This window comes from Salmo salar, chromosome ssa02 (assembly GCF_905237065.1).
Source record: "Salmo salar chromosome ssa02, Ssal_v3.1, whole genome shotgun sequence".
Classification (NCBI taxonomy): Eukaryota; Metazoa; Chordata; class Actinopteri; order Salmoniformes; family Salmonidae; genus Salmo; species Salmo salar.
In genome coordinates, this window is record NC_059443.1 from 5,781,357 (window position 1) to 5,792,933 (window position 11,577).

Here is an 11,577-nt window from a genome sequence, read left to right on the forward strand (position 1 = left end):
GTCTTGCTAACACTTGTCTTGCTAACAGCTGTCTTGCTAACAGTTGTCTTGCTAACACTTGTCTTGCTAACACTTGTCTTGCTAACACTTGTCTTGGTAACAGTTGTCTTGGTAACAGTTGCCTTGCTAACAGTATGTGTAGAAGGAGGATGAAAGGATAGAAGAGGGTTGTTGAATTAAAAAATAAGACATTGAATTGACATACTGAGGTGTATGGTGAGGTGAAACTTCATGTGGGGAATAATCAATCAATCAATCAATCAATCAATCAAATGGTGTACCATCACCATGAATATATGGCTTCAATGGCACTTACACCTTACAGCATGTGCAGAAGGGGGAAATATATCTGGATAGAAGGGGGTTGTTGAAGGAAAAAAATCAGTTGGTGTCCTGTAATTAATAAATGTTAAAGCGATGTCCTTCTGTTGCTGGATGGGATTTAGTGTAGCACACGCTGAAGTGGAACCTCATGTGTAGTCATGAAGACCAGTAAAGTTAGATCCTCATTTCATTATTTATGGTTTCATAACGCATCTGTGTTACATGCTAATACAGTAACGGTACTATATTACAGTACTATAGTTCAAGTCTGCAGAGATTCCACTTCATGTCTAAGAGGCACAGCTGCAGTAAAATGAAGATGGCCCTCAATACTGCCATTATCAATGGCAGGAAACACATGCCTCATGACGACTATTCTATAGCAGATTAAAAGACAGGAACGCCTGGAATGACCAGGGATCCTTGTACAAGATGTTAATTATATATACAGTACTGTACTATCTTAAAGCTTGCTACTGTAGTTAGTAACTTGTAGTTCTTGCTAGGCTTGCTACTGTTGTTAGCAACTTCTAGTTCTTGCTTGCTTCTGTAGTTAGCTACTTGTAGTTCTTGCTTGCTTCTATAGTTAGCTACTTGTAGTTCTTGCTAGGCTTGCTTCTGTAGTTAGCTACTTGTAGTTCTTGCTAGGCTTGCTTCTGCAGTTAGCTACTTGTAGTTCTTGCTTGCTTCTGTAGTTATCTACTTGTAGTTCTTGCTTGCTTCTGTAGTTAGCTACTTGTAGTTCTTGCTTGCTTCTGCAGTTATCTACTTGTAGTTCTTGCTTGCTTCTGTAGTTAGCTACTTGTAGTTCTTGCTTGCTTCTGTAGTTAGCTGCTTATAGTTCTTGCTAGGCTTGCTTCTGTAGTTAGCTACTTGTAGTTCTTGCTAGGCTTGCTTCTGTAGTTAGCTACTTGTAGTTCTTGCTTGCTTTTGTAGTTAGATACTTGTAGTTCTATCTAGGCTTACTACTGTAGTTAGTTCAGATCGAAGCTTCTCTTGAACTGGACTTAAAAGCAAACTCAATGAACAAAAGTCACTGAGGTTCTGAAACGTGATTAAGAGACAACTAGTAATATGTCAAAAGGGTGTGTGTGTGTGTGTGTGTGTGGTTGTGTGTGTGTGAAGTGACGTCCTCGTCCCCCCCTCCACCCCTTAACCCTCTTGTAGTTCCGGAACCCTATGTAGATGTAAGGCCTTTCCCTGTGGCTGCAGTATTCTCAACGGTGTGGGAATCATGTTGTCATTAAGTGTTCCATCATTAAATGGAACACCCTACTCCTCTTCCTCTCCTGATTGGAATCAGCTGTAGTAGTTACCGTACAACACAGAGTCTTCCCTCATACAGCTCCCTCTCTCTTTCTGGATGGGTTGAACCTCAGGAAGAGGAGGAGACTGTGTGTGATGTTGAACTTGGGCGGTGGTGGCGCCTTGCCACCCTTGGCTCCTGGATGCTTTCCTGATTCAGCTAGCTCTCTGACTCATCCATCACATCTCTCTGTCCCTCCCTCCTTCCTATCTGGTCTGGTCAGTGATCCTCCACCACTACTACTTATTGTTGCTCCAGCTCCCTGACTTTCTGCTACTCACCTCCTCTTTATGCTTCCCTCCTTCGCTGCTTCCATCGCTCCTATCTTCCCTTCTTCCCTCCTTCCAAGCTTCCCTCCCAGCTTCCCTCCTTCCCTCCCTCCCAGCCTTCCTCCTTCCCTGCTTCCCTCTTACCCAGCTTCCTTCATTCCCTGCTTTCCTTCCTCCCAGCTTCCCTCCTACCCAGCTTCTTTCCTACCCTGCTTCCTTCCTTCCCTCCCTCCCATCTTCCTTCCTTCCCTGCCTCCCAGCTTCCCTGCCTACCTGCTTCCCAGCATGCAGTGTTTAAGCATGGCTGGCAAGGCCCTGACTGGGAGCACTAATACGGAACAGGCGTGGAATGCTTCCTGTGAAAATACACAAACTAACTCATTAGTGGATAGTGCTACAGAACTCTTCCTCTGTAAATACACAAACTAACTCATTAGTGGATAGTCCTACAGAACTCTTCCTCTGTAAATACACAAACCACCTCATTGGTGGATATTCCACAGAGCTCTTCCTCTGTAAGTACACAAACCACCTCATTGGTGGATAGTCCTAAAGAGCTCTTCCTCTGTAAATACACTAACCACCTCATTGGTGGATATTCCACAGAGCTCTTCCTCTGTAAGTACACAAACCACCTCATTGGTGGATAGTCCTAAAGAGCTCTTCCTCTGTAAATACACTAACCACCTCATTGGTGGATAGTCCTAAAGAGCTCTTCCTCTGTAAATACACAACCACCTCATTGGTGGATATTCCTACAGAGCTCTTCCTCTGTAAGAACACAAACCACCTCATTGGTAGATAGAACCTACAGAGATCTTGATTGCACACTGTATATACTGTAGGTGGGATTAGATAGAGAGTACGCCTACTAGAAATGAGATAAATGGTAGTCTGAAATGCAGACATAAACAATGCATTAGTTTGTGTGTGTTGCCATCTCTCTGTGTAAGTTGTTGAGCAATGGCCCACACGTAGCCATGGGCATGCTGAGTCATGACTTTCCTCATAGTAAGTAAGAGTAAGTAACCTTGACCGAGCCAGAACGGACAAATGACTTCCCTCATAGGCAGCAGGCTTATTGTGACAAAGTTATTGTTCAACTATAAATGTGTACTGGTCCGGTAGATCAGGGATTCCCAAACTTGGTCCAGCTTTAAGCATCTCCATATATGTTGAGTTGAGGACTACCATGTCTCAACAGGAGTCTTCATGCGGTTAAAATGAATGGCAGCATGTACTCTTGCAGTCATGTGGTTTTGTTTTCACACAGTTCAAAGCATGTATTTTATAATTTTACCATTTACAGTCATATCCCACTGGGCACACACTGGTTGAAACAACATTGTTTCCACGTCATTGTAATGAAATTAAGTTGAACCAATGTGGAAGTAAATGACGTTGAACCAACGTGGCATAGACGTTGAATTGACATCTGTGCCCAGTGGGATATTTTACTTTCAGAAATGAAAATAGTCTACTGTATACTGTAGGTGTACATCTTTGAAAAAAATTATAATCCCTACACAACAGATGAGATATGAATATCTCCAGAAAGTATAGGCTAATCATAAATGATAACAAAGAATATGGAATCAAGTCAACTCAAAACCACTAGCTAAATAAACTGCTATGGAATCAAGTCAACTCAAAACCACTAACTAAATAAACTGCTATGGAATCAAGTCAACTCAAAACCACTAACTAAATAAACTGCTATGGAATCAAGTCAACTCAAAACCACTAGCTAAATAAACTGCTATGGAATCAAGTCAACTCAAAACCACTAACTAAATAAACTGCTATGGAATCAAGTCAACTCAAAACCACTAACTAAATAAACTGCTATGGAATCAAGTCAACCCAAAACCACTAGCTAAATAAACTGTTATGGAATCAAGTCAACTCAAAACCACTAGCTAAATAAACTGCTATGGAATCAAGTCAACTCAAAACCACTAGCTAAATAAACTGCTATGGAATCAAGTCAACTCAAAACCACTAACTAAATAAACTGCTATGGAATCAAGTCAACTCAAAACCACTAGCTAAATAAACTGCTATGGAATCAAGTCAACTCAAAACCACTAGCTAAATAAACTGCTATGGAATCAAGTCAACTCAAAACCACTAGCTAAATAAACTGCTATGGAATCAAGTCAACTCAAAACCACTAACTAAATAAACTGCTATGGAATCAAGTCAACTCAAAACCACTAACTAAATAAACTGCTATGGAATCAAGTCAACTCAAAACCACTAACTAAATAAACTGCTATGGAATCAAGTCAACTCAAAACCACTAGCTAAATAAACTGCTATGGAATCAAGTCAACTCAAAACCACTAGCTAAATAAACTGCTATGGAATCAAGTCAACTCAAAACCACTAACTAAATAAACTGCTATGGAATCAAGTCAACTCAAAACCACTAACTAAATAAACTGCTATGGAATCAAGTCAACTCAAAACCACTAACTAAATAAACTGCTATGGAATCAAGTCAACTCAAAACCACTAGCTAAATAAACTGCTATGGAATCAAGTCAACTCAAAACCACTAGCTAAATAAACTGCTATGGAATCAAGTCAACTCAAAACCACTAACTAAATAAACTGCTATGGAATCAAGTCAACTCAAAACCACTAACTAAATAAACTGCTATGGAATCAAGTCAACTCAAAACCACTAACTAAATAAACTGCTATGGAATCAAGTCAACCCAAAACCACTAGCTAAATAAACTGCTATGGAATCAAGTCAACTCAAAACCACTAACTAAATAAACTGCTATGGAATCAAGTCAACTCAAAACCACTAACTAAATAAACTGCTATGGAATCAAGTCAACTCAAAACCACTAACTTAATAAACTGCTATGGAATCAAGTCAACTCAAAACCACTAACTAAATAAACTGCTATGGAATCAAGTCAACTCAAAACCACTAACTAAATAAACTGCTATGGAATCAAGTCAACTCAAAACCACTAGCTAAATAAACTGCTATGGAATCAAGTCAACTCAAAACCACTAACTAAATAAACTGCTATGGAATCAAGTCAACTCAAAACCACTAGCTAAATAAACTGCTATGGAATCAAGTCAACTCAAAACCACTAACTAAATAAACTGCTATGGAATCAAGTCAACTCAAAACCACTAACTAAATAAACTGCTATGGAATCAAGTCAACTCAAAACCACTAACTAAATAAACTGCTATGGAATCAAGTCAACTCAAAACCACTAGCTAAATAAACTGCTATGGAATCAAGTCAACTCAAAACCACTAACTAAATAAACTGCTATGGAATCAAGTCAACTCAAAACCACTAACTAAATAAACTGCTATGGAATCAAGTCAACTCAAAACCACTAGCTAAATAAACTGCTATGGAATCAAGTCAACTCAAAACCACTAGCTAAATAAACTGCTATGGAATCAAGTCAACTCAAAACCACTAGCTAAATAAACTGCTATGGAATCAAGTCAACTCAAAACCACTAGCTAAATAAACTGCTATGGAATCAAGTCAACTCAAAACCACTAACTAAATAAACTGCTATGGAATCAAGTCAACTCAAAACCACTAGCTAAATAAACTGCTATGGAATCAAGTCAACTCAAAACCACTAGCTAAATAAACTGCTATGGAATCAAGTCAACTCAAAACCACTAGCTAAATAAACTGCTATGGAATCAAGTCAACTCAAAACCACTAGCTAAATAAACTGCTATGGAATCAAGTCAACTCAAAACCACTAACTAAATAAACTGCTATGGAATCAAGTCAACTCAAAACCACTAACTAAATAAACTGCTATGGAATCAAGTCAACTCAAAACCACTAGCTAAATAAACTGCTATGGAATCAAGTCAACTCAAAACCACTAACTAAATAAACTGCTATGGAATCAAGTCAACTCAAAACCACTAACTTAATAAACTGCTATGGAATCAAGTCAACTCAAAACCACTAACTAAATAAACTGCTATGGAATCAAGTCAACTCAAAACCACTAACTAAATAAACTGCTATGGAATCAAGTCAACTCAAAACCACTAACTAAATAAACTGCTATGGAATCAAGTCAACTCAAAACCACTAGCTAAATAAACTGCTATGGAATCAAGTCAACTCAAAACCACTAACTAAATAAACTGCTATGGAATCAAGTCAACTCAAAACCACTAGCTAAATAAACTGCTATGGAATCAAGTCAACTCAAAACCACTAGCTAAATAAACTGCTATGGAATCAAGTCAACTCAAAACCACTAGCTAAATAAACTGCTATGGAATCAAGTCAACTCAAAACCACTAACTAAATAAACTGCTATGGAATCAAGTCAACTCAAAACCACTAGCTAAATAAACTGCTATGGAATCAAGTCAACTCAAAACCACTAGCTAAATAAACTGCTATGGAATCAAGTCAACTCAAAACCACTAACTAAATAAACTGCTATGGAATCAAGTCAACTCAAAACCACTAGCTAAATAAACTGCTATGGAATCAAGTCAACTCAAAACCACTAACTAAATAAACTGCTATGGAATCAAGTCAACTCAAAACCACTAACTAAATAAACTGCTATGGAATCAAGTCAACTCAAAACCACTAACTAAATAAACTGCTATGGAATCAAGTCAACTCAAAACCACTAGCTAAATAAACTGCTATGGAATCAAGTCAACTCAAAACCACTAGCTAAATAAACTGCTATGGAATCAAGTCAACTCAAAACCACTAGCTAAATAAACTGCTATGGAATCAAGTCAACTCAAAACCACTAGCTAAATAAACTGCTATGGAATCAAGTCAACTCAAAACCACTAGCTAAATAAACTGCTATGGAATCAAGTCAACTCAAAACCACTAGCTAAATAAACTGCTATGGAATCAAGTCAACTCAAAACCACTAGCTAAATAAACTGCTATGGAATCAAGTCAACTCAAAACCACTAGCTAAATAAACTGCTATGGAATCAAGTCAACTCAAAACCACTAACTTAATAAACTGCTATGGAATCAAGTCAACTCAAAACCACTAACTAAATAAACTGCTATGGAATCAAGTCAACTCAAAACCACTAACTAAATAAACTGCTATGGAATCAAGTCAACTCAAAACCACTAGCTAAATAAACTGCTATGGAATCAAGTCAACTCAAAACCACTAGCTAAATAAACTGTTATGGAATCAAGTCAACTCAAAACCACTAACTAAATAAACTGCTATGGAATCAAGTCAACTCAAAACCACTAGCTAAATAAACTGCTATGGAATCAAGTCAACTCAAAACCACTAACTAAATAAACTGCTATGGAATGAATGGCGGGCTGCTATTTCTGTGTTTCGAACAGCGCGGGCATCCACCCTGAAGGTATAAAAAACCCTGAGCGGGAAAGGCTAGGAAGTTCGAAAATCGTTGTGTCCTTCAATAAGGAGGGAACTTCACCCTAATTTGCTCCAGTACTACTGTGGCTGACCGTGTAAAACACAATATTTCACCGCATCTAACCTGTGTTTGTGACAATAAATACAAAATAAATAAAATACTGTATCCATGGAAAAAACGATATTTCTATTCTACTGAGTGTGCTCTGAAGGAAACCCAATACCTGCCTTGTCATTGGCTCAAGCACCCCTGCTATTCGAATGACGTATGAGGCCGTGACGTCAACATACATTTTATTCTAACCTTACAATAAATGATTTGGACAGTGATTATGCCCAGCCTCGACGGAGTACCGTGTGAATCCAGTTTACTCTAAAACGTTATGGTGCAGATTTTTTTTCTCCCGTAGGCAGCAGGGAATAATAAAGAACTACCTTGTTTCGACTTTATAGTTACACTATTTAATTTATCCACCGCATATTGGCTGAGATTAATGCAATACTTAAGTCTATAAAAAAAAGCCTTAACCAAACCACACATCAACATGTCTACAGGACTGTTCTGTATGGCATAGTAGCCCTACGGTCTATATCCTACCATAGTGCTTTAATATAACAAACACTACATACTTCCCACACCCTGACAGATAAAGCATCACTTCAGAAACGATTCACTGATGTGGATTAAACCATGACTTGGCAACTACCGGAAAACCATGACATGTCAGTTAACTTTAGTTGATAAGTTTCACCCAAAGCTCCATTAATTTAATTCAAATTATTCTAAATGAAAATGTCAAACAAAATAAAAATGTATGTTCTCATAACGAAATAAAACAGTTAGTTAGTTGATAACAAAGTTGACAAAGTGAATACATTTGATGTGATGGGCATACCTTGAAGCAGCTGTGTGTGGCTGTGCCGTTTCTTTAAATGGATGCAGTCAGCATAGGCTCGGTTTGCAGCGTTCAACTTGGAGAAAACTTCTCAGCAACGTCCCTTCTTGAGTCACCTTTGCAGAAACACTCATGAAGCTTCTTAAAATGTTCTTCATAAAGAAAAAAGTTTGTGCAATTTACCAAGTCTCCTTGCTTTGAACGGTTGAAAAGATTCATTCAAGTATTGTATTTTTTTTCTTCTTTTAACTTCTCTCTTTGCATACATTAATAATATAATGTATACATTTTAAGTCTATACAAATCATCTTGTTAGTCAACTTTGGCATAAGTGTAATTTATACAATGAATAAAAGAAATAAAGAAAATAAAGAAAAAAGAAAAAACTGTCATTCAACAGTAGTCAATGTTGGTGAGAAGAGCTGTAGGTAATACAGGTTAAAGTCATGAACTGCCCAACCACGCTAGTTTTACTACTTCTTCAGCGTCTAATTCCTTCCAGACGCCCCGGGTTTATGCTTCCTGCACGTAGCTCCTTACATTTCAAAAGACTCTTAACCAGGGAGAGTTTTTGGACTTGTTTTAATAAGGGGGGAAGGTTTGGGGATGAGGAGGAGCAACTTATTGAGGAGAAGAGAGAGAAAAAAAGTTGATGCCCACAAGTAAGTACCCAATTCAAACTTCTGAGACGTGGACATGGGGATGGAGACGTGCCTGAGGCTAATTAACCGGAATGTTCTTGGGGGAATACATGAAGAGAGATTGCATTCGATTTTGAATACGTGCAATATGCTTTCGAAATCTGCAAATAGTTTTTTTGCTACTTTGTGTGAGGGTTTTCCATGACAATGTCAGAGTATAGCCTACAGGTAAAACGCATCCTCCTTTAGCAAAACTAAAAAAACACACCGCATTTATTCGTTGTTATATTAGCTCGAAATAATAACTATTATTCTTGCAATATAACTTGTAATATTTTCATGCTATCTTTTCTGTTCCCGTAAAGACCGTAATTATCCATCTGGTATTTGTCTGCCATCCATCAGTAGGAGCGCAGTACAAATATTGGCCAGCAGGGAGCGCCATATAATTCTAAATCCAGTACTAGAGCCCTTGTCATGGAATAGTCTACTGCAGAGTCATGTAATAAGATCTAAATATATGACTCTGGTCTACTGTAGATGCACAGTCATTGGACAAGGCACATTCCTCTACCTTGTGATGGAATTCAAATAGGTGTAAAAATGACAATATCAGTCATTCTAAAAGCTAATCAAATGGCTAGCCAGAGTATTTGCATTGCCCCCCCCCTCCATTTTTCGCTGCTGCTATTCTCTGTTTATTATCTATGCATAGTGACCTTAACTCTACCTACATGTACATATTACCTCAATTACCTCGACTAACCGGAGCCCCCGCACATTGACTCCGTACCGGTACCCCCTGTGTATAGCCTCGCTCTTTAATGATTTGTTACTTTTATTTCTTATTTTATAATTATCTATTTTTTACTTAACACATATTTTTCTTAAAACTGCATTGTTGGTTAAGGGCTTGTAAGTAAGCATTTCACTGTAAGGTCTACACCTGTTGTATTCGGCGCATGTGACAAATACAATTTGATGTGATTCATTAGCTCATGTTTTAACAGAGAAAAAGTGGTTTTCATCTAGCGTCCCAAGAGCTTTGTACCTTATCATTATTGAATGGGACAGAAATTCCAAATTAAAAGTCACTTGGCTGAAATTCCAAACATAATATATAAGATGAAAATAATATTGGTCGCTCACATTTGTTATTATTATAATCCCTGAGTTGAACAAGAACAGTGGGATGGAATGACATGCCATTGAAATACCCCATACAGCTGTGTGTGTTTATTTGTTCTGTATAAAACATATGCCTGTCAAGCTCAAATGACTTTCTCTGCCAGGGAGGGACATTGTCACGGCCTGTTTGACAGAGGGCCAAATATGAGTACCCTTATTTCTCCTGTCTATGTTGCCCAGCCACTATATTGATTTAAACAAGGATACACAATTACTTTTACCTTCACCACACACACAAACACACACACACAGAAACACACAATCGTTTCCCATCAGTGTTTCACTGTGAGCTTTGGTGTGTGTACGCATATGCGCTTGTATGTGTGTGTGTGTGTGTGTGTGTGTGTGTGTGTGTGTGTGTGTGTGTGTGTGTGTGTGTGTGTGTGTGTGTGTGTGTGTGTGTGTGTGTATTGCTTCTGGGAAATGGCAGGCAGCTCCAGCTCAGTTGTAGAGCTGCATTCAGAACAACCACCCTGGGAGGAAGAGAGAGAGAGAGAGAGAGAGAGAGAGAGAGAGAGAGAGAGAGAGAGAGAGAGAGAGAGAGAGAGAGAGACAGAGAGACAGAGAGACAGAGAGACAGAGAGACAGAGAGACAGAGAGACAGAGAGACAGAGACAGAGAGACAGAGAGAGAGAGACAGAGAGAGAGACAGAGAACATGAAGGGTTCTATGCTATTCCATCAGCCCAGAGAGGTGCTGAGGGCTGGGGAGTGATGAGTTCAGGCCTTCACTGGTTCTCTTAGGATTCGTCCCAAATGGCACCCCATTCCCTATATAGTGCACTACTTTTGATCAGAGCCCTATGGGATTCCCTATGGGCTATGGTCAAAAGTAGTTCACTAAATAGGTAATAGGGTGTCATTTGGGACGCTGGCTCTCCCTGACTTTGATGAACAGCAACCATATGTTTCCCAACTGAGGATGCCCAGAGCAGAAGCAATGGCAACAGGCTAGGACACAAACTATGTATTGTTTTAAGGCCTAGTCCGTCTCGCCATCCAAGCACCAATCTAAACATCACGCTGGCTTCCTCGCTGGTGATAAAACAATTATGACATCACATTAAATGTCTCTGTCCTTCCAAACAGTAGACTGTTGAGGTGTGCACTTTTGGTACTGTTCCATTGGTTAATTTGGTTCCAAATTGGTTAAAGGTGAAAAAAAGGCTTCTTGACAGGTTGTACTGATATATACAGTACTTTAGAATCATGGAATTGAGGCTTTGATTTGTTCTCTTCTCTCAAGGCCCCTCTAAAGTAATGCAGTGATCTCAAGGCCCCTCTAAAGTAATGCAGTGATCTCCAGGACCCTCTAAAGTAATGCAGTGATCTCCAGGCCCCTCTAAAGTAATGCAGTGATCTCCAGGCTCCTCTAAAGTAATGCAGTGATCTCAAGGCCCCTCTAAAGTAATGCAGTGATCTCCAGGCCCCTCTAAAGTAATGTAGTGATCTCCAGGCCCCTCTAAAGTAATGCAGTGATCTCAAGGACCCTCTAAAGTAATGCAGTGATCTCCAGGCCCCTCTAAAGTAATGCAGTGATCTCCAGGAC

General features: G+C 39.0%; 1 protein-coding gene across 1 annotated transcript in view; it reads right to left on the reverse strand.

Moving 5' to 3' along the window:
• LOC106592862 (hyaluronan synthase 2-like) overlaps nucleotides 1–8,773 on the reverse strand; it is a 32,014-nt gene extending 23,241 nt beyond the window's left edge. The window contains exon 1 of the mRNA XM_045696717.1: nucleotides 8,201–8,773. The gene's annotated coding sequence lies outside the window, so the exon portion shown is untranslated. The remainder of the gene's footprint in view (nucleotides 1–8,200) is intronic.
• Nucleotides 8,774–11,577: the final 2,804 nt, after the last annotated feature.